This window comes from Cavia porcellus, unplaced genomic scaffold (assembly GCF_034190915.1).
Source record: "Cavia porcellus strain 051 isolate PalLab524CR breed Dunkin Hartley unplaced genomic scaffold, mCavPor4.1 scaffold_23, whole genome shotgun sequence".
In the NCBI taxonomy this organism is placed as follows: Eukaryota; Metazoa; Chordata; class Mammalia; order Rodentia; family Caviidae; genus Cavia; species Cavia porcellus.
Window position 1 is genome coordinate 53923641 of NW_026947506.1, and position 23909 is coordinate 53947549.

The following is a 23909-nucleotide window of genomic DNA, read 5'->3' on the forward strand; positions in this document are numbered from 1 at the left end:
CCAGAAAAGGCCATTTGGCCTGACTTTTCCAACATGCAGCAAACTTAAAGGTTCTTTCGGGAGTGACGGCCCACATACCAAGGTCTAAAAACAGCCCGACTCAGCAGAGACTGGTCCAGGGCCTGTAATAAACCTCAGCAAACCAACTCCGAAGTAGCCGTCTCCCTATTAGTGTCTGCAGCTCTTCCCACCATAGATCTCCCATGAAAACTCTGGAGTTTCCTGCCCCAGCGTAGAGATCCTGCCATTCCTTCACAGGCTCGCCATTCTCTGGTGAGCCACCTTGTGTTAATGGGGTACCTGGATCCAGAACCCACATAAGGACCAATCCTTCTCCCTTGCAGTTCTCCCAGAGACATTGCATACCAGGACACCTTTGGTCCCAGTGTGACACTTCCCAGGAGATCCTCCACCCTTCCCTCGTGTAGACCAACTTGTCCCAGCTTCCCAGGCTTTAATCTCAGATCTCTCTGCACACAGAGCCCAAAGCCTGTCTGCCACCTGCAGATGGTGACGGTTGGCCCAGCCCAGCACCACTCTCAGGCTTCCGAAGGAGACCTGTCCTCCTGGATGACCACAAGAGCCAATGCCAGCCTGCTCTGCTCCTTGATTGCAACTTCCTTCTCTAAACTCAGAGGACATTAGACTCACTAAGGTGTCCCGGTGAGCCCCGATCTCTGCTCTAGTCTATTGGTGAGCATGGCGTGGGTTCTGTTCTCTTCCTTGCCAAGCTTTTTGGGGCCCTTGGGCACAACCTGGAATGTGGAAGTCACTCTTGCAAGGGGCTGGGCCGGCATCTGGTGCCTGAAGTTTGCCCTTGTCTGTGCTGTGCTCTTTCTATCAAGAGTCTCCACTCCGAGAGTGGGCTCGCAGGACAGTTGGGACTTGTCCCAGACTGTCTTGGAGGTGATCGAGAACTTCATAACAGGTAGCTGGTGTTTGCCATGTGTGGACTGTGGTGCTGGAAGGAGCCGGGGCTGTTGCACTGGGAGAGTGGAAGTGGTATTTCCAGGCCCTCTCCCCACAGAGCATGGCCCAGGGCACCACTGAGGAGTACCTGCTGCTTCCTCCCAGCACCTCCTGGCTGACCCCAAATGAGGTCCACACTGCACTCAAGTCAGACAAGGTAAGCTGGGATTTGGAGTCTGCTAGGTATGTGGGGTGTGTGTGTGTGTGTGTGTGTGTGTGTCTGTCTGTCTGTCTGTCTTTCTGTGTGCAGAGCAGAGCTCTCCAGAGACAGGACTAACAGCAAGAGTAGGGGGAGAGATTCTTTGAAGGAACTGGTGGATATGGTTCTTGGGGTGGGCAGACAGCCCAGAGACCTAGGGAGCACCACACCTCCCATCAAATCCAGTGGCTGCCTCTTGGGCAGTTCCTCAGTGATTGAGGAAGATCAGTCCTTTTTGTTCTGCTCAGGCCTTCCCCTGATTGGACCAGGCCCACCCACATTTAGAGAACAATCTGCTTCACTCACAGTCCACTGACTTAATCCTAAATCCCATCCACAATGCCTCTCATAGGAATCTCCAGGGTGATGTCTGATTGTCTGCCTGAGATGAACATGTGGAATTAGCTCTCCCTAGGGAATCTGGTCAAAGGAAAAGTGTGTCGAGTCTATGTTCCCAAGTCGTGGCAGGCCCGTGGTCCACCACCGAGCACACTCTGAATTAAGGCTGCCTTCCCAGTGCGGACCAGAGGGCTGACAGCAGGGCTAAGAGCTTCTTCTCAAACCTTTGGGTCTTCTGTGGACATGGCTTCTGGAAAAACCCTGGTGATTTGGAGGAAAGAAACCCCCAGCCTACTACATGTCTGTAGGAGTTCGTGTTCTCTGAAATCAAAGAATGAATTTTAGGAACAACGGAGGTAAAGAGCAGAATATGTTTATTGAGAGAAAGAAAGCTTCTGTCCCAGAGAGAGACAGAAGGGGTCCCGAGCGGGTTGCCGAGGACCCCTCCTTTCTCTAGAGCAAAACCATGAGGTGAGCCAGGTCCACAGTGGGGGAAAATAGGAACTCACAAAGCAGGAAGGCATGAGTGGGACAGAACTACGGCCAACCAATGAGATTATGAGTGCGATTGCTCAGGACAGATTGGTTAAGTCGGGATCAAATGGGGAGTTGAGTCACAAGTAGACATGAACACGGAACACGGTCTCTGCTGCTAAGGGATTAGCATGGCTCCTGGCTTCCTCAGGGCGATCTGTACCTATTTAGATTATCAATCCCTGATGTCTGTATTTAGGGTGTGGCTGCATTTGTTCTGCCTTTTGTCTTGAGGTTGGCCCAAAGCAGGGGTGTCTGTCTCCCCCAAGGTTGCAAGGTATCTGGGCTCCTGCACTGGCTCCTTCCAGAGCCCAGACCTCTCTGACTGCCTAGAATATTTCTAACTGACTCAGCTGCCTATAACCCTGGGGCAGGGTCCGGAAACTCAGGGTGTCTTGTCTCTACACTTGTTGCCATCACCCCTACCTTGAAGGAAATGGGCCAGGCTTGCAGACCCTGGGCCCACAATGGCTACTGGGACCTGGACCTCTGACAGGTGACCATCTACACAACCGAGGTGCAGTCTCTCCCTATATGCCACCATCCATGCCCCACCCCCAGCCGGAGATGTGGGCACCTCAAACAAGGGTGGGTCTTGCTCTCCCCAGGCAGCAGTCCCTTGGGCAACCCGGGGACACAGGACAGAGCAGCCCCACGCTGCCCTGCAGGAAGTCATGGTGGCAAAGGCAGACAGAAGTAGCTGGTTCCTCCCACCTGGAGCAACCTAATGACTTTCAGGGTCACTGTAAGCCCTGGCTTCCCTCCCTGTCCCCTCAGGGGACTCAGCCTCAGTGAACACAAAAGGCAACCAAGCTCAGGTGCTTCCCCAAAGCCGCTGCCAGGACTGGATTATTTTTAGCGACACTGAGTACCTAAGCTGAGGAGCGTTAAATGGATTTGTGTAAACCATCCTGGGGCTACAGATGCAGGGGAGGCCGGGAGGCTGGGCGAGCGGCAGGCGGGCGGGCCCTGTGAGGACAACGTAGTGGGAAAATATTCCGGATCAGGTCTGGCTCGAGAGAGCAGAGCGTGGTGGAGAGCAGCGCTGACAGCTGCGTCTGGGAGGCCGGAGGAGCTTCAGCCTGAGGATTTGCACTAAAAATAGCCTGGCTGGCTTGTGGGTAGAGAATTTGACCCAATTAGAGATTACCAGTTTCAGGAATTACTGGAAAAGAAATCTCATTAAATAGGTTAAATATAGGAGCCAAAAGCTTAAAAGACCATTTGGGATTAAAAGGGAAACCAAAACTCCTAAAAGATTTTCTTTTTTTTTTTTTAAAGCACATTTTGCAGCCTCTGGAAAAGTGGGGGTCTTGGGCTCCATCAATATAGCCTCTGCGTTTGTGCAGGGGACCAAGACAAGGTCCTCCTGGAGTCCAGCATGGCACCAAGGGGAGAAGGATGCCAGCACAGCCACCCTGCCAGCCTGAGACCTGTGCCCTGCTGGCTGCTGTTGGGCTTCTGGCTAAATGGCCCTTTCCCTGCACAGGAGCTGGGATGGGGCTGTGTCTGGGTTCACACTTGACACACACACACACACACGCACACGCACACGCACACGCGCACACGTAACAATTCTCGTGTCCACACAGTACGTACTAGCAGGACCCCACCCAGCCCATTTTGGGTTTTCCGTCTCCGCGCACCACCTTCCCCAGCCAGGAGCGCTGCATGCTTCCCTCCTCCCCACCGCCAATCTGTCACCGAGGCCCGAGGGTCCCACCCCAAAATAGCTTCCTCGTCTGCGTCCCTCCCCCCTTGCAACACCCCGGCTTCAAGGATTCCTGCCCGGAGGCTGGGCCCCGCCCCCGCCAGCACCAGCGCGCTTTCCCTGCGATGGGAAGAGGCTCTTAGGTGCTGCTTGTTCTTTAAAAAAAAAAAATCATTGGCTTCCTAGTGCCACGCAGCCTCCCCGGAGTGGGCTGTCGCAGCACACGAGTCCTCAGAAAAACCCTAAAAAAGAAATGCTGCGCTCCGGTGTCTTGGGGAGATGCCGCAGGTGGGGGGCGCAGCCTCACTGTTGTGGAGGTGGGGCAGCGTTTCCTGCAGCTCAGACAGAGGACTCCCACCCTGGCCGTGCCTCCCTCCCCGCACCCCTTTTGTGCCCAGTCTGCACCCGCTACCTGGGTGTGTTGGCCTGCTCCTCCTCGATTTCTCCTTCTTTAAAATTTTTATTTATATCGCTGCATGTCTGCCCGGCAAATCAACTACATTCCGCGTCCTCTTGATCCTCTTTTATCTCTTTCCCCTCATCTCCCTCCCTCTTCCTTCCGGTTCTGGCCCCTTCTCTTTTACAGAAGCTCAGTCTCCCTCTTTCCTACTGTCTGTCTTCTATTTTGTCTTATTTACACTTTGGGTTTTTCATATAAGGGACCACAGTTTACAGTGACCCATGCATGCCCATGTTTATAGCAGCACAATTCATGGTAGCTAAACCTTGGAAGTGACCTGCACGTGGTCCAACAGATGAAAGATTACAGAAAACATGGCATTTACGCATAATAGTGTACCTCTCTGCCATAAAGAAGGGTAAACTTAAAAGCTGCGTTTGCCTTAAAAAGAAAAAAAAAGCTCTTCACTTGGGGTCTACAGATGCCCACTGGGTAAATGAAAGCAGAACCAAGCTGGATCTCACTTTGTATCTGTCTCCTTTATTAACTTAAAACTTGGGATCAGATCCTTGCCGGGCTCTGGGTACACGTGTTAATCATTGAGGGTTGTCTAAACAATACACAGTAGATTAGCCTTAAATTTTCATAACCCATCTCATCTCTATTCAAGACTGGACGCTGAGATAGGAATTTATGGAGACTTTCAATTACCACCACCACCACCCCTCCACCTCCACCCCCCGTGGGTCATTGCCATGGTCACTGTGGACTCCAGCAGAGGCAGTGCCTCATCAGCCTACAAAGACCCGTCACTGTGGGGACCCTGGCAGTTTCAGGAGGATACTGGGGAATTCAAGTACTTAGGGTTTTATTCATTCATTGACCAGAAACCTTTCAGATGCCACTGGAAGGCCCCAAGCCCAGTGTGAGGTGAATTCACACGAGCCTTTGAAGGAGGCTCAGATTTTGTTTGCTAAACCCAGTAGAATGACCCACAGTGGCCCCTCTGTGACTCATTCTGCTGGGCCAGCTCTGGCCACCAGGCAGGCCAGAGCTCAGTGTCTCCTGCCACAGCCTCAGGCCAACCACTGAAGAGGAGAAGTTCTAATCTCCTCCAAGGGTCTCCCCAGCCTTGGCCTGGGCACGTGCATTTCTGTGAGAAAGGAAGGTGCTGGTTTGTCCTTCCAGCCCCAGCGTCTGAGTCAGGGGGTTTTGGGAGCTCCATAGAAAGACGGCTCACCAGAACCTGTGGCTCAGGGAAGATGGGGGTTAGGGTACAGGGAAACATGGGCCACCCCAACTCCTTCATCCTTGATGGCCTTAGTCTGTGGCAATGTCAGTGGTGCCATTTGTGGCATGTGTGGCTCTGCTTTTTTCTGCTTTTTGGGGACTTCTTAGTATGATTCCAGGGAGGGGGGGGGGGTCTGGAACTGCTGCCAACCAGCCAGGGGTTCTTTGCTCAATTCACATGGAAATCATGACTTGGCACAGTGTGGCTCTCCTAGCCTCCCTGGGCTTTGTGTGCTGAGGGCCCTTAGCCTGTTAGTTATTTCTGCTCTGAGCTCTGATGCCATAGCTCAGCACCAGCTGATGCCGAACTCTTTTTGTTGGCTACCGATCTCTGTGCTCTTCAGGGCTAACAACCCTAAGCATCCATAGATCTTTGTTAAAGTGACTATTCTGACCACATTCCTCAGGATGAGAATCCCAAGTAGATTTACAGAACCTCCTGAGCCCACACTACCTGAGAAATAAATCACAGGCAGCTCTCCCAGGCCCCCAGAGGGGGGCTTTATTTGAACAGGAATTATGCTGCAGCACAGAGAGATCAGTGCATAAACACAGCCCCTCTACCTCAACTCCAGGAATCGGAGGGGATGGCTGCTTATATAGCAGTTGTCAGTCCACGATTGGTCTGAACTCAAGCCTGCTGATTGGTCCAAATTTAAGGAAGTGGATTGGCCCGTATTTCTTTCTGCTGCTTAGCTCAAATTAGCTCAAATTCAAGTCCTCTGTGGTGAATGAAAACCCCTCCTGTAGCAGGTGTGGGGCCCAGGACAGCCGTCAAGTTCCCACACAAAGCAGGGGGGAGAATTTTCAGGACTAGCAGTGTTAGTCACAGGTCACCGGGGTCTGGGGAGGACAGGGGTGTTAGTAGTGGGCTGGGTCCCCCTCTGATCTCTGCCACATTAGGGGTGGTATCCCCTCTGCTTCCTCAGCAAGGTAACAGCCTGCAGCTGGAGTGGTAAGAAGCACTTCCTGTCTGAGCAGCCCAGACAGTGGCTGAAAAGTAATTTCAGGGGTGACTGAAGGACACTGAGCCCGTCTGCCCTGTTGCAGCTTGGGGAGTTCTAGGGGAAGGGAAGCTGGGCAGAAGGGTGTGACCACTGTCAGAAGCCACACCCTCTCTGGAGTCACAAGGAAAAGCAGGCAGGGAAAAGCTTCTTCTGCCTCCTAAGTGGACGTTGTAAGAGCCAGCCACAAAACGTCCCCGCAAACCTGAAAAATTGGTCACTCTTTCTTGGTGTCTTTCATCTTGAAGGGGGATTTGAATGTAGTTTTAAGGCAACAAAAAATACAAACTGAAGGCCAAGCTTTGTCCTATTGGGCATCTGTAGGTCCCAGTGAAGAGTCATGGTTTGGAACCAAAAAAACACTTTTAAGTCCCGACTGCCTCAGGCGAAAACCCATTTGTGCTTTTAATGAGCAGCCGGGTAAGGCCCTGGAGTTTGTCCCTAGAGTGGTCTGTGATTGTGTCACGAGAACAGAGTCAGCGCTGGAGGTGAGCTTGGTGCAAGCCACAGAACATGAGGGAAAATCAGCAACACCATAAGACGAGGAGGGGCCTCTCCCCTCCTTTCGGTCTTGCTGGACACTTTGGCTGAGTCTAGGGACCAAATTAGCACAGGCCTGACTAGAGAGAAAAACATGCAAGTTTTATTCATTGCACATGTACCCGGGGTCCCCACAGAAGTGTGAAGTCCACAGAAATGGTCCAAATAGCTGTGTGGGGGCACACATCTAAAATCGCAGCACTCTGGGAGGCTGCGGCAGGAGGACTGCAAGTTCAAGCCCAGCCAGGGCAATATAGTGAGTCCCTGAATCAAAACACAAAATAAAAAAGGGTTCAGTGCAAAAGCTTTGAGTTCAATCCCCAGTACCAGAGGAGAAGAAAGTCAAGGAAGAAGAAGACAGGCTGGGGAAGAAGAGAATGAGGAGGAGGAGAAAGATGAAGAGAACAGGAGAGAAGGGCGGAAGGAGAGGTCCCAGCAAGGTGCTGCTGTATCTCGAATCTGTGATCAATCCGTGCAGGAAGGGCTGGAGAAATGAGTCCATCACTCGGGCTCTCTGTTCAAGCATGTCCCGATAACTGTGATCAATCCGTGCAGGAAGGGCTGGAGAAATGAGTCCATCACTCAGGCTCTCTGTTCAAGCATGTCCCGATAACGAAGAGGTATCTGCAGGCAATGCAGGTCACGCAGGAGAAAGGTTTCCCCAGTGAATTTATCCGTTCGGGTTGATCACAGACTCCCGAGCCATCTCTGGCGATAAAGCCTATTTTCTCACCTCAGCGAGACAGAACATCTCCCCCGGCGGAGCCCTTAAGTCCGGCTGTGCGTGGGAAAAGAGGCTACTCGGCCCTTCCTGAGTATGGATTTCCTTGGTTGATTTTGATTGACATAATCACTGTACCGACTGGTCCTATTTGGAGCGGCTGCCTACCTCCTGCACTTGGTAGCCTAGTTAGTCAGTTGTCGTAAAGGCCACCAGTCCGTGCCTGGAGGAATGCTCGCTCCCTAGCTGTGGACAACACCCTGCAGTGCGCACAGGGAATAAAGCAAGTTCGTTCCAGGTGTGGTTCGGTTCTACTTTATCTCTGCTCCTGAGCATCACCTGGCTGCATTCCTAACTGAAAGAGCTAGACGGGAACCAGCCCGCCTGGTAACAGGTCTGCAGTTTCTCCTGTAGTTCTACCAGGTCTTAATTCACATCCTTGACATCCTGTTTGGGTATGCTTAGTTTCGTCTGCAGACCTAGTATTTAATTCATCCTAAAATTCAGATCAGTTTTCTGGGTTCGCTCTATAACCGCTGGGAGCGTTCCTGCGGAAGTTGTCATTTTGGCAGTGATCCAGGGTCTGAAGCCCTCTTGGCTTTTGGTTTTCCAGAAACATATTTATTTTGGTCTCTTGCCCTAGTCTGTTGTGGGGATTGTGCAGTTCCGGCTGGGAATGGCTCTCTCCTCCGCCTTCCGCCACTCACTTCTCCCACCTGTTCACACAGCTCCTGGCTGTGAACGGAAGCCTGTCCTTGGGCCACGCGTCCTTCCCGGGCAGGCGATAGATCCTTCTCTTCTCCTGGCTGCTCTGCTGCGTCCTTTTCACTGGCACCCCTTTTGCTTTCTTGCCTGAACTTTGTCATTGGCTGACGTTCTGTACGTGAGCATGGGAGGGGGCCGTGAGGATCCCCGTCTACCGTTGTCTCTGTGACTGTCACCCTCAGTTTCATTTCCTCCCATCTCTGATGGCCTCTGAGTGGGAACCCAGGCTTAGTTTATCCTGCTCTTTGGAAAGCGGGGCCACCGTTCAGGTGCTTTCCCACAGGTGCAGAGGCTGCTGTGGAGAGTCCCGGCTTCCTGCCCGATTCCCCAGATGAGACGTCTCTTTGTTCCTCCTGCTCTCCTGTCCTAACTTTTTGTTGTGAAAACTTTCAGCCACACCAGAAAGTGGAAAAAGAGTTTTGTTCAACTGAGCCAATCAAGGAAAGTTATAGACTCTAGGACCTAAACTCCTCAATTATCTGTCTCCTACGATAAAGACCCATGTTCATCTCTATCATGTCATTACCACTTTATCTTTTTTTCCTTGTTGGTACTGGGGATGGAACCCATGGCCTTCACACTGTGTTATTTCCCCAGCCTTTTTTTTTGTTTTGAAATTTTGAAATACAGTCTAAGTCACTAACTTAGGCTAAACTCAAATTTGAGACCATCCTGTCTCGGCTTTCCAGAGTACTTGGATTATAAGCACACACTGCCACGCCTGACTTACTCTTCAGAAAATGCAATCAACTGGCCACATGGTCATTCCCTCCTCACCCCTCAGCCCTGTCCCAGGCATGCATCCTTCATATCCCAAAGCCTCTTTCTAGTCTCAGCCTGGCCAAGAATCACACGTGGCAACTGGTCAGCATGTTCCTTTCATTCTAGAACAGTCTTTGTACCTTTTGGGTCTAACACAAATCTTTCCTGCAAACAATTATCTGAGTGCTACAGGATCAGCCCTCCTGCCCCCACCCTGGACCCAAGGTGGCAGCTCAGGGCATCAGGGCAGGTCTGCCCAACAGGGCGGCGGACAGCCCTTTCCCACCCTGCAGCCCCTTAGAGAGACAGATCCTTCCGGGCAGGCCAAGGGGCAGCTGTGGTGACCTGCCCATCCCCCCCCGCCAGCAGTCCCTGCATTTCCACAGAGGTCTAAGTGCCGCTGAGTTTTCAGTGTGACCTCCTCCTTACACAAGGAAACACCCAGGTCTGGAGACGGGGGCCACTGGAGCAGATCTCTCTCACCCGGACACGCAGAGCAGAAAGAGGTCAAGGGCTGAAGGGGAATCCTAGCAGTGTGTCCGGTCAGGCGCTGAGCTCTGTAGATCGCTCCCAACACAGCTGCACCACCAGCCCCAAGTCTCTGGCCAAACCCTCTATGCAGTGCCCTGGAGCACCTGAGCCCACAGAGCCCGCCCCGGCACGGGCTGGTGGGAGCCAGGTGTGGGCGGCTCCGCCTGGGAGCTGGAATCTTCTCTTCCAAGACAGCTGAGAAGCTTCCTCACCACCTCTCCGGTGAATGTCAATTAACGAGCAAGAGCTAAGCAATTCCTCCCACCTGTGTGAAACGCCCAGCGATGAGATGGTGGAGGAAGAAAAGATGAGAGAAGGAAAGCCTGGCCTAAAGCCTCTGCTTTCTCTCTGTAAAAACCTGCAGGGCCCAGATAGCATCTGGCAGGAGCCTGAGGCCCGGCTTGGAATCCCAGCCTTGGGTTGGGGCTGGCTGGCTGACTGGGGGTGGGGGTGTTGCCCCGCCCCATTAACATCTGCAGCCCCTTCCAGCCCAGAGCAGCGACTCAGCAATTGTGACCTGAATACAGGAGCAGCCGCCTTGCTTCCCCTCTGACTTTATGTTTTGTCCTCCAAAGAAATACCCTTGCCACGAGGCTAGATGTGCACCTCAGGCTTCGCCACTGTCTGCCCCCTCCTCCCATGCAACCTCACCCACCTGCCAGGTGGTGCATTTCCAACCTTAGGACTCTAAGTTGCATTTTTTAATTACAAAAATTTATTTTCAAATCTTGCGAACACAGAAGCACATTTAACAAGAGGAGAAAATAAACCTGTGTTCTCGCCAGCCAGAGATGCTGTAGATGGCCAGCTGTGTGCTGTGTGTGCTTTGCCGGGGCTCATGCTGGGGTCCTCAGCACACACAGATGACACAGGTGACACTCAGAGCCCCGAGCTTCAGAGGCAGAAGACAGGGATGATGAGCTGAGTCGATCCAGCCTGACCACCTCTGCCCAGGACACCAGGGCCTCACAGTAGCAGGCATGGCTGGCAGCTCTGATCCAACCTGTTATGACTGCCTGTTGCCCAGGCTGAGTGCTACAGATAAAGTCACATCAGAGCTGGCCAGCGTGACCCTGGAGCTGCACAGGAGGGAGACTGAGGTAGCTGGCTGAGCACCATGCAAGCCCCCTGCAGTTTTTCAGGGCCGCTCTACAGTGGTCACACACTGGGTGGTCACTTGACAGTGGAGACTTACTCTCTCAGAGCTGGAAGCCAGAAGTTCAAAAGTGAGGTGTCACCAAAGCCAACTCTTTTTGAAGCCCATAGAATAGGGTGCTGCCTCCCCGCCTCCAGCTCTGGGGATGAGGAGTTAGAGACAAGCCATCCCAGAATACGTCATGTGGTTAACTTAGAGGCAGGCTGTATGACCATCCAGCAATGAATGAGGAAAGCTAATGTGGTATCTATAACATAGTGGAGGGCCACTCTGTCATAAAGGGAAACCTGAATCACTGGTAGAGAGAGGGGGTGCCTTGGGACAGTAAGTCAGATGGAAGCTTGAGCACCACGTGGTTTCTTCTATCACGAGAAACTCAAAGCACAAATAATTAAAGAGTGAAATGAAAGATGGATAATAGGAAGCAGGGAGACAGGTCCTTTGCAAATGGGAAGGGACCAAGAGCTTGCAGGAGGAGAAACAGCACCAATTCCCTCGATGAAGGGAACCATTATGCTCTGCAAGCAGGTACTGACCCAAATGAAAAGGTGAAGGTTAAAGAAATGCAGAGCAAAGATGAGCAGCGGGGTTATTGATTATTTTAGGCTGAAGTCACACCCGTAGAGCCAGTTGGCTTTCCCCACATGCAACCAGCCCTGAAGGTTTCTTTCCCATACCAGCCTTTGATGAGAGACTGGAAATGGGGTTGCAGTGAAGCTGAATAAGTAAGTTCCCCACAGTGACCCTTATCTCCCAGCCCAGTTGGGGACTCCCTGTAAGAGAATGAACTCATCAAATGCCAGAAAAGGTCCCCCCCAGGAGCCTGCAGTGCTCTCACAGCAGAAACAAACAAGGACATAAATGGGGATCCAGGGCTCCCAGGCGAGGCCAGAGTTGAAATTGAACAGCCACAAATACATCCTAACATCTAATGCAGATGCAGGCAAGCAGCCGCCTCTGGAAACCTGCCTTCCCCAAGCAAACAGAGCTGACCACGAGCTGCCTGTATCCGAGCTCAGACACTGAACTGTGCCCTGCAAGCCTGGGCCCCTTATTCTCATGGAGGACCTAGGCAAGAACTCAGGACAGGAGCAATCAGTGACTCCTTTCCTTTGAAGAACTGTTGACCTGCCCTGCCCGAGGTCAGAGCTGCTTCTTCTTCAGGCACTGGGAGAAGTCTCAATAGAAGCCTTACACTGGCCGGGTGTAGTGGTGCATGCCCAAGATCCATAATGCCAGCATACTGGGAGGCTGAGGCAGGAGGATCACAAATTCCAGCCCAACCTGGGCAATTCAGTTTCTTAGCAAGATACTGACTCAAAATTAAACCAAAAAAAAAAAAAATGTAAATAGCTGGGGATGGGACTCTGCCCAGTACCACGAAAATAAATAAATAAATAAATAAGTTAAAAGATTGAAAATTTTAAAATACATCCCTAAATGGTTCCTTAAAACTGCATTTTCAGTTATAACCATGGAAACATTTTAGCATACATTTCCAAATTAAACAATAAAAAATTTTTAAATACTTTGAACACTAAAAGCTATTTGCCTTGAGCCAAGGATTTAGCTAGCGGCATAAACACCTGCCTGGCAAGGGCAAGGTCATGAGTTTAATCCCCGGTACCAAAACAAAACAAAAACCAAAAACTCTGAGCTGCAAGGGAGCTGAATAAGTATGATAGTGAATAAACTTCACTATCAAAACTTCTGAGCTGCAAGGGAGAGCGGCATTTAACAGGAAACTCAGGTTCAACTACTCAAATAGAAAGAAAAAAGGCTGGAAATAGAAAATAAAAAATAGAAACCCAATTTGAAAGTTTAAGTAAAGAACTACAGCAGAGTGAGGCATGATGGAACACAGCTGTAATCCCAGCCAGCACTCTGGGAGGCTGAGGCAGGAGGATTGCCATCTCAAGCTCAGCCTGGGAAACTTAGAAAAGAGAGTAAGTACAGTGCTGTTTCATTTTTCCGAGCTTTATTGAGGTGTAATCAGCAAACCAGGTCAAAAAACATCTCTGAGATACCCAAGGTGAGGTTTTGACGTGTGGGTATATTGAAATGATTACCAGAGTGCAACACATTAACAAACCCAGCTTAATTACTTATTGCTGAGACAAAGCACTGGCTGCCCAAAGTTAAAGGAGGAAGGGTTTATTTAGCTCACATTTGTAGAGGTTTCAGTTCATAATTGGCTAGCTCCAAGCCAGGTGGCACATGGCAGAGGGGCACCCCAGAGGAGAAACAGTCCCTGGCGGGCAGAGAGCAGAAGGTCACAGGGTACCACAGCAGCTTCTCTCTGTCCCCTGGTATATTCTCTCTAGGCTACTCGGCTCCGGACACGTAGCGAACCAATCAGTGAACTAATTTAGTAATCACACACCCTTAATCCCAGTGTCACACACTCTAGATCCAGCCACCTCTGAGAGCCCCACCTGTCACCGCATGAAGCTTTGGGGGGACATCCAGACACAAGCCGTAACAATACCCATCCCCCATAGGTCCTGTTGTGTGTGAGGCAAGAACACTTAAAGGCCCCTCTGTTAGCAAATTTCAGTACAAAATACATCACTGTTAACCACTGCTGCTGGCTGTGCTTTGGAGCTCCAGATATTATTCTGTAATTTTTGAGGAACGGGTCCCACCAAAGTCACCTCAACTTGTCCTCGAAATAGAAACAGGGAGAATACACCGCAGCAGCTTTTATGAGCTACAATGCTGTTAGCACTGGAAAAATCTGTACAAATCTTTCTGCAAATTAACAGAATAACACAGGGAAAACCAGGCAATCACCTCAGTGTGTGCTTCAGAAACCGCGATAGGATTCATGACAGTTCCAACAAATCTGCAGACACAGTACCAGTGGGAAATGCTAGCCCGATAGCATGTACCTCTCAGAAGTCTTTGGGAAACATTATTATTTGTGACTAAATCCTAGAAACACTTTCCTTAAAAATCAGAAATAAGGGCTGAGGATATAGCTCAGAGGCACAGTGCCTGCCTGGCAAGCATGAGGTCCTGAATTCAATTTTTGGTACCAAAAAAAAAAAAAAAAAAAATGTCAGGACTAAGACAAGAAAGCTCAGTCTCATAATCTCATAATGTATATTAAAAATTCACTGGAGCTTCTTACAAAAATCTTTTTAAGAACTTATAGTATAAAACACAAAAATCTTTAGCTATGGAAAATTATAGAACTAATCTGTTATAACCTGGTTGCAATACTAAATACAAAAACCCAACAAAATCCACAAATTTTTAATTAGTAATCCTATCTATGACTAGATATAAGATCAAAAATTATCTACATATTTAATCCTCCAGAAAAACACACTTAGAGAAAGAAATTTCTGAAGGATTCCATTTATAGTAACCAAAAATTCTAGAATATCTAGGAATAAATTTAATGAAAGAGATCTGAGTCCTATAGGGATCATGAAATTTTATGGAAGTTGCTACAGGAAACTCAAGTAAATGAAATCAATTACTGTTTATGGATAAGAAACCCCAATATCAAAAAGAGTCCACTGCCTCCAAAGTGATCTATTCTTCTACTGTAATTCCATTCAAACTTCTAAAACAAAACTTTAAGAAGTGAACCTATATAAATATAGAGACCCAAGGAGAAGTAAAATATTCTTAAAGAAGAAAGTGTAGAAACAAAAACAGTGAACTAAAATTATCCACAAAAGGACCTATGTATATGGAAATTTGACATTTCATAAAATTAGCATTATTGATCTCTGGGAAAATGATAGGTGTTCAATAAATAATGCTAGGAGATATGACATTGGAATCTCACTTGATATTTTGGTCTTCATAGAAAAAATGTGAAAGACAATTCTTCAACTCTTAAAGAATAAAGGAAAGAAGCCTTTCATGGATTATCTCTAGCTGTCCCCCAAGAGCCTCGTGTGATCATTAGTGAAGTTTCTAGAAGATGATGGACTCTGGAGACTTATAACTGACTTGCTCTGGAAGGTGTGCCTGGTCAGGAGTGCTGAGTCATAGGAGGAGTGACCTTTAAATGCTTATCCCTCTTCCTGTTCCTCCCCTCATTCTCTCTGCTTCCTGCCCACCGTGCCCCTCTGCCATGCCACCCTGCCTTGGAGCCAGCTGAATATGGAGTGAAATAAACTCCATTATTTGGAGTGAGCCAAAATAAAACTAATTGTGGGTATCTGGAATTTTGTCTCAGCAGCAAAGGAAGTAAGTAGCACAAGACCCTTTTGACTTAAGTCTACGCTCAAGACTTTCAGACTGCTCCAAGACATCAAAGCCAAGACATTCACCAAGTAAATCTATGACATTACAGTTAAGAATCCCTGCTCATCAAAGACACCCTACATATAAAAATACAAGCCACAACTGGGAAAAGATCTATGTCACTTACACAGCTGGGGTGGGTCTAGCTTGGGGGTATCCAATCTAAACTATGCCCCTCTGTATTCACCAGGCTCCCTATTTGCAGATTTAACCAGCCACAAGTGGAAAATACTAAAAAGAAATTGTGTCTGCACTGAACATGCACAGAGCTTTCTGGTTGTAATTATTCCCCGAACGATACACAGGAGCAGCTATTCACACAGCATTTGCAAGGTATTGCAGTTACTGTGCAGAGGTCGAAAGAATACAGGAAGATTATGTAAATGATTCCCAAATTACAGAAAGGATATAAGCAGGGTTCCTAGGTGCTGGAACCAGTTCCCCAGTGACTTCGAGAAATGATTGTGAAAAATCCTTGTAAGTCATTAAGAAAAAGAATGATGCCTCTCCCCAAAATGGGGAAATGACAAGGGCAAACAGTTTAAGGAGAGAGAAACATGATTAGAGAATAAGCATACGTGCCAAGATGCTTGAGCTGTTAGTTAGTAAGGACAAACCTGCTAATGGTGATCACAGTGGAGAGCATTCTACACTCTGCGGATTCCCAAGTGCATGTGTGTCAAAGAGAAGCCAAAGGTGGAAGCAGGAAGCAAAATTGGCTCAGTGTGGGGGAGACAATCTGACATGTCTTATAAATTTAAATATTCAAATGCCTTTCCATCCAGAGCTGATTTCCCTCAAATTGAAAAGCCCAAAGAAGAAGCCGGAGGAGGTCATGCATAATCTGGCAGGCTAAGACAGGAAGCTCTCAATTTTGAGTTCAACCTGAGCCACTTAGCAAGTTAGTAGGACCCTATCTCAAAATTAAAAAGGACTGGGATATAGCTCAGTGGGAAGGCCCTGGGTTCACCCCTAGCATCACCACCACAACGAAACTCCCTTTTGCTACGAGATCAGGAGTGGAGTAAACATACAATTCAGTAGCTGGGCGCTGGATCGGAAGAGATAATGAACAGCACTGGGAATAGTTCTGTTCTCCAGTTGGGGTACTGGTTCGGGACTTTTTTACTTTTGTGTCCTTGTGCCCGCCTTATAATACTTCCCTACTATGTGCTCTGAAACAGTCAATAAGGGAGTGCTTCCAAACAAGTGCCCAGCAAATGGGGAGTGCCCAGGCTCCCTCCCCGAGAGTGTTCCAGTGACAGGGGAGACTGAGGGAGCACCCAAGGCCCTGTGCCTCATTGCTCTCAAGCTCCCCAGAGGGTTATGAGGAGCCGGACGGGCCACCACCAAGCCCGTGCCTGAGGGAAGATACCAGTAACAGACCAGACTCAGCCTCAGACTCAGTGATGCTCTGTTTCATACCCCAGGCAAATCCCTCCAGCTTCTTAGAGCAGACAGGCAGAGAGCACCAGAGAAACTGAGGCCCTCGATCACCCTGAGCCTGCTCACCGCCAGCTCACTGCTTCACTCTGGGAACGACATGAGAAAGAAGCTCACGTTACTTGTGTGTATGTGTGTGGGTGTGTGTTTGCATGTGTGTGGTGGACTGACAGCTGGCGGGCGGCTTGTCACACCCACTGAACTGAATCAGCGTGGTGCAGAGTGTGGAGGGCCCACCTGAGGATTGCTGCCAAGATAAAAAGGAGTCCTGGAGAGGAAGAGGGGGTGTTGTTGGTTCCCCTGTTGCCGTGGGTCCTCCTGGAGGAGCTTGCCGACTTCTTTCCTGATGTGAACTTGGCTGTTCTCATCAGAGAGCTCAAGACCTTGTTGTCACTGAGAGTGGCTGTGGTTCGCTTTGGGGGAACTCTGGTCCTTACTTCGAGCACTGCTTTCTGGCTCCTGAGGGGAAGATGTGAGCTGTTCAGTCTCCAAGTCAGTCTTGGGGGCTTCCTGACATGAACTCAGCTGTTATCGTCGGAGGAGCTCGGGACCTCACTGTCACTGAGGATGGCTGTGGTACTTTTCGGGAGAACCCTGGTCCTTACTTGAGTGTGTTTCCTGGCTCCAGTGCAGATCCCTCAGGCTGCTGGCACGGATCCTTCACCCCACTGGCACAGACTTTCTAGCTTCCACTGCTGACCTTTGGGCTTTCCCAGCACAGATCCATGAAACAGACTTGCATGAGACATTGTCATGGATGCAGGTCCTTAGCTAGATTCTCTGTGGTCTTTAGTGTATAGACAGATTTCCTACACTCTTTGTGTTTGACCCTTTGGGTGACTATTATAAAATAACTCTATAAATTATGTATCCTGCATTAAATTGTTTTCCTTGCAAACCCTGATAATGTGTTAAGCATGTATTGTACATGTGTATGTATATTGTGAATATATGGATATATATCCACTACATGTGATGTGTATGAATATGCATGCATATGTATTAATTATATATGTATATGCCTGTGTATTACATATGTGTTTGTATTATATGAAATGCAAACAATACAGTGAATATTTAAATTTTAAAAATTTGTCACAGTAAAAGACACATCGGTGCAGGGGATTTAGTTCAGCAGTGTAAGCGCTGCCTGGCAAGTCCAAGGTCATGAGTTCAATGCCCAGTACCAAAAAAAAAAAAAAACCCCACACACATTGGCATTAATCCTCCCGCTTGCTTCTAACACACTTACCCATCCTAGCTCTCACCACTTTCCGAAGCAGTTCTGGAAGTCCTCTTTCACAAGGGTCTTCAGTTGTGCAGTTGTGACTGATGATGTCCTGAATCAATTCAAAGCACAATAATTTGTCAAATAAAAATGTGACAGTGTGTCCTCAGCCACATTTTTCACCAGATCTAGCACTGTCTGATTTCTACCTCTTACTCAAAGTCAAAATGACCATGAAAGGGAAATGTTTTGAATCAGTTCAGAACACTGAGGCAGCCGGACAGTGTGACTAATGATACTCCAGAATGAAGACTTCCAGAAATGCTTCAGAAAGTGGTAAGAAGGATGAGATTAGTGTACTTGAAATAAGGAACAGGATTTGAGGGGGATGATTTTGTATGTGTAAATACATTTGCACGTATGTAGATGTGTATATGTATGTGTGTGTACATGTGTGTATTACGTATATGTGGGTGTGTGCTCTGCTAAATTATATAGTCAGGAATGTTATCCCAAGTTCTTTGCTCTAAATTAGTAGTTCTGAATCTGGAACGTACATGGGACTCACCTAGAGCATATATTAGTTGCTACAAGTCTATGGATTGGTGTTGCCCACACCGATGGTGCAGGGTGCCACCATCCACACCCAGAAGTAGGCTAAATCCATCAGTGGTTAGTCCAGTTACTACACACCTATAATCCAGTATTGCACACCCATGATCCAACCACCTCCCAAAAGCTCTACCCATGAGCATATGAGGCTTTGGGAAGACACTTTGATTTCAACCACAACAAGGTCTCTCCACGACTGGGCTCCCTGTCCTCCCCACCTCCAGGGTTTCTATTTCAGTGAGGTGCAACCAGGGTTCATCTCAAATGGTGTCCCAGGTGACATGTCTACTGGCCTTGAACCCACCTTGAGAATACATACTAGGTTTGCCAAAGAAGGGTGACACCTAAACATTTCCTTCTGCCTAAAAAGCCTGTGTCTCACCTGTGTTCTCACTGTTTAGAAGGTAAGGGGCTAAAATGGAGTGAAAAGTTGGGAAGCATTTTTAAGTCATTAAAATTTGCATTTCCTACCATCTGAACAGTCACCGAAATGAACAATTTCTAGCAGCAGAGGTGTTAACCCGTCTGAGCTTTACCATTCCACCCCATCCGCATAGTCAAGAACACACAGAAAACTCAGAATTTATGTTGCAAAACTGACTTGAAAGCTGTTTCCCTGAGCTCATAGCTCTTCAGAAGCACATCAATGCTGTGAACGGGTTTTACCGTCAAGAGCAGTAGGATGAGCAAAGTTCCTGCCACTGTTTAGCTCAAATGCTTACAGAGATAAAAGTGTGGAGCAGTCGGAGTGTCCAGGCTTAAAATCACGAATGACACAGGCAGGGTCTTAGGAACGAATGTCAAACAGAAAAAGGAGAACTCCACGTTGTCGGAGGCACGAACTCAAGCACATGACCAGCCCAGCACAGGGAGCTCCGGCTTCCTCTGTGGTGGTCTTGAGTTTAGTTCATGTTTTGATTTTTTTTTTTAATTCCACCTCCCTGGAATTTTACAGAGATGATTAACATTTTTCCCCAAGAGATTGTTTCTTTAGTTTTTATTTTTATTAGTGCATGTTCACAACAGTAATACTGATTACATTTATCGTGGGGAGCTGGCACACACACATCTTGGTTCTGGTTTTGCCACCTACCCTCCTCCACTCTTTCCACGTCTTGGTCCCCCCCCCCCAACCCCGCCTGTTTCCTTTGCAAAAGCTCTTAGTTCCATTTCTTTTCCATTCTTTTTGTCATTCCCTTCCCCTCACTTTCTCCTTCTCATCCTTCCTCTCTTGGCCTCCTTTTCAATTAAAAAGCTCTCCTTACATCTATTATTTCTCTCTCTCTCTTTTTTTTTTAAACTAGGAATCAAACTCATGACCTCATACCTATCAGGCAGATGCTGTACCCCTGAGCCATATCCCAGCATATCCCCGGCTTATCTGTCTTTTATCTAGCTCTTTATTTATGTTTTGGGTTTCTCATATAAGAGAAACCATGTGATATTTCACCTTCAGTGTGTGATTTATTTCACTTAATATTATGGGCTGGAAGTGCATCCATTTACCTACAAACAACTGAGTGAATCCTTCATGGTAGCCTAGTACTCCACTGTGTGTAAACACCACATTTTCTCTGTGCATTCTTCTGTTGATGGGCGTACAGACCATTTCCTAGCATTAGCCACTCTAATGAGCATGCGTGGATCACTGTATTATGCTGTCTTTAACTCTTTAACTCAGTAGAGGAATAGCTGGGCCAAATGGAATTGCTGGTTTTAGTTTGCTGAGAAATCTCCACACTGATTTCCATAGTGGTTGCAGTAGCTTACATTCTTACCAACAATGTGGAAAGCTTCCTTTCTCCCCACAGCCTCACCAGTGTCTCTTATTATTTGATTTCTTGATAACAGCCATTGTCGGTAAAATAAAATGGAATCTCAGTATTGTTTTAATTTGCATTCCTCAAAAGGTCAGCAATGTTTAACATTTTTTCATACATTTATTGGACATCTGTAGGTTTTCTGAGAATTGTCTGTTCATTTTGCCTGTTTTTTGATGGGACCTTTCATGTTGGGAGGTCTAACTTTTTTAAAGTTCATTATATATTCTAGGTGTTAGGTCTCTGTCAAAGGAATAACTGACAAAATTTTCTTTCCATTCTGTAGGTTGTCTCTTCACTCTGTTGGTTTTCTTTGCTGTGCAGAAGGTTTTCAGTCTGATATGACCCCACTAGATTGATTCTTGGTTGGAGTTCTGTTCAGAAAATCCTTATCTACACCCATGTCTTCAAGAATTTTACCAGTTTTACCTCCCAGCACATTAAATGTTTCTGTTTTAACGTTTAGATCTTTGACCCATTTTTATTTTAGTTTACTATGTTGTGAGAGACATGGACATAGATGCAATCTTCTGCCTGCAGGTAGTCAGTTTTTCCAGCACAATTTATTAAAGATGCATCATCTCCGATGTGCATTTGGCCCCTCTGTCACAGATAAAATAGCTAAATGTACTGGGGCTGTTTCTTCTTCCTCTATTCTATTTTATTCATCTGTGCTCTCTTTTTTTGCCTGTGCTATGCTGTTTTTACTGCAGTAGCTTTGTAACTTAACTGCAAATCTGGGATTATCATGCCTCCAGCGGGACCTGGGCTTTTCTTAGTTGGTAGGTTTTTTACTCCTGCTTTACTTATTTTTGCCTGTTATTGGATTAGTCAGGGTTTTTAAATATTCTGGCTCAGTCTTGGTAATTCATATGTTATAGTTTGTGTCTAGTTAGCCCCCCGAAGTCTCCTGTGATCACAGATGGAGCTTTTCAGAGGTAGCCGAATCTTGAGTGTGTGATGCTGGGATTAAGGGTGTGTGATTACTACATTAGTCCATTGATTGGCTTGGCACAGTTCTGAGCATGAATAACAGGGAAGCCCACTCTGGGTGTGGGTGCTACCTACACTAAGGGTGTGCAGCCTGGATAAGAATATAAGGGACAGAAAAAGGCTTTGGGGGAACATCTAGATATAAGCCATAATAGTGGGCTTTATCTAATCAGTTAAAGGTCTTAAGAGAAAAGGTGGGCGGGGGGGAAGTTGGCCAAGAAGAAAGAATTTTGTCTCCAGACTACCTTTAACATCAGCTCATCCCTGAGTCTCCAGACTGCTGGAATACCCTGATTCTGAATGTGACCCCCCACACCCTCAACACACACATAATGGTATGAAGCAATTCTTCAAAATGGGTCTGTCTCCCCCTCATTGGGCACATGTGTGCATATATTGAGTCTCTTCCTCTGGAGAACTCTAACTAATACAGTTAGAACATTTATTTTAGGGGCTAGGGATTTAGCTCAGTGCCATAAGCATCTGCCTGGCAAGCATGAGGTCATGAGTATGATCCCACCTCCACCAAAAAAGAATATTTATTTGAAATTCTTCTCCATTTTAATGTAGACATTTGTATATTTAAATTTCCCTCTAGGCACTGTTTTCACTACATTCCATAAGTTTTGTTCACATCCCATAGCTTGGGCTTTTATTTCTTTTAATCTCAGTGTATTTTCTAATTGTTCTTGAGATTATTTTTCTTTGTTTAATTTATACACATTCGAACAAAATTTCTCCAACTGATTTCTAATTTCTTTCCATTGTGATCAGAAAATATAACTTCTTGTTAATCCTGTAACTGTTCTCCAGCCTAATACATGGCCTACCGCAGGAATGGTCTCCTATATATTTGAGAAGAGTACATATTTTTCTGTTTAGGAGGACAGTGTTGCTCATCGCTTTTTAAGTAACCAGATATGCACCCTCCTCCTTGGTTGGTTTCATTCTTTTCTATAGTTATAAAACATTAGTCATTATTTCTATCTACTGCAGCTTTTAACAAGACTGATTGAAATGCAGACATCTTGCCTCAAAGAGCCCATGAATGCTCCGGAAAAAAAGAAACCACTCTGACCATCCACAATCCAAAAAAGGGGGAGGCTGAGGGAGGGGCTGGCTGCCCTGTGCCCAGAGGGGTCAATAACTCCCCTGCCTTGCTATACTTTAAAGCAATGGATGGGACGGCTGCCCCAGAAGTTAGCATATGCATCAATTTACTAGGCTTCCTGAACCAGGCTTAAGGGGACTCAAACAAAGATGAGTATCACCCCACAGTCTTGGGGGCCAGAAGGTCGAGGCCAGGGTTTTTTGTTTCTAAGTCTTCGGAGGGCGTATGTTCCAGCTCTCTCTGGTTTTCTGGTAGCGGTGCCTGCACCCAAATTTTCTCTTTTAGCACGAACCCCTTGCACGGGATCAGAGTCACATCCTAATTAAGCATAGCTAGTTACTACAACCAAACCAATTTTATCTGCAATAACCCTTCTTCCAAACAAGCTTGTGTTGTGAGGTCTTGGGAATTAGAACTCCAATGTGTGGATTTGAGGAGAAAAATATCCAACCCAGAGCAGCTTAAATACTGTAAAATGTACAGATCTTAAGAACATAGATCAATTTTTACTTATCTATGAAACCACTGAGCCACCACCCAAGTCAGTTAACATTCCCAGCTGGTTCCCTCACCCCCACTTCCACTCCCACCCCAACTCTGAGTTAATTCTTTCCCCCAAAGTAACCGCTATTTTAGAGAGACTTCATTTGAAAGCCACAGATCTATTTTTGTCTCCCGATATCAGTTTGAATCTGCCTGTCTCAGCAGGGACTGCCGTTCCCCACTCTCTGGTCTCGTCTCAGCATAGGATAAGTTCCAGGGTCCACCTGTCCTGGGGTAGGAGGCAGAGGGGGCCCATGCCTAAAGCTCTAAGTCAAGCAGAGGCCACCCCTCAAGGTCACCTGACCCTGAGGTATGTTCAAGGACCAGTCTATCTGATGCTTGTCTGGGTGAGTTGAAAACCTAAGTACTTGCAAGGGGCCCCCAGGGTAAATGCTGCCTATGACAGCCCCTGCCACCCCCTGTACCCTCTCCACTCCCTGCAGCCGGGCCTCCTACCTGTGGCCCTCACCAGTCAGGTCACCTTGGATGATGCTTCCATGGACCAGATAAGGTGGCTGCTTCTGGAGGACAAGAGCCTGTGTCCCCACTTGTCCTGCAGGGCTCGTGCACCAGGGAAGCACCACACCCTTCATGGCTTCTGTGACTGTTTCCAGCCTACTCATTCTCCTGAGTGCTTTAGAGAGCTTTATAGCTGGATCAGCAGAAAGGTAGCATAAAATCCAGCAGCTATACAAGACACGGTGGCACATGCTTGTGAACCCAACACTCTGGGAGGCTGAGGCAGGAAGATTATAAGCTTAAACCCACTTTAGGTCACTTAGTGACTTCACAAGATCCTGTCTCAAAACAAAAAATAAAAAGGGATGGGGATGTAGGCTGCCCTGGGTTTGATCCCCAGTACCACAGTGCCAACGAGAGAAAAAGATCCGGCAGGTACGACAACCACTTGCTGTGCCTTGCGTACCCCCACACATCCAAAGGCCACTGTCATCTGAGTAGCCAAAGGCACCT

At 47.6% G+C, this 23909-nt stretch overlaps 1 long non-coding RNA gene across 1 annotated transcript; it reads left to right on the top strand.

The window, feature by feature from the left end:
- The first annotated feature begins 211 nt into the window (after window positions 1-211).
- On the top strand, window positions 212-4670 carry LOC134472543 (uncharacterized). Its single transcript, XR_010042421.1, has 2 exons — window positions 212-1126; window positions 3323-4670. It is a non-coding gene; the product is annotated as an uncharacterized LOC134472543 (long non-coding RNA).
- Window positions 4671-23909: the final 19239 nt, after the last annotated feature.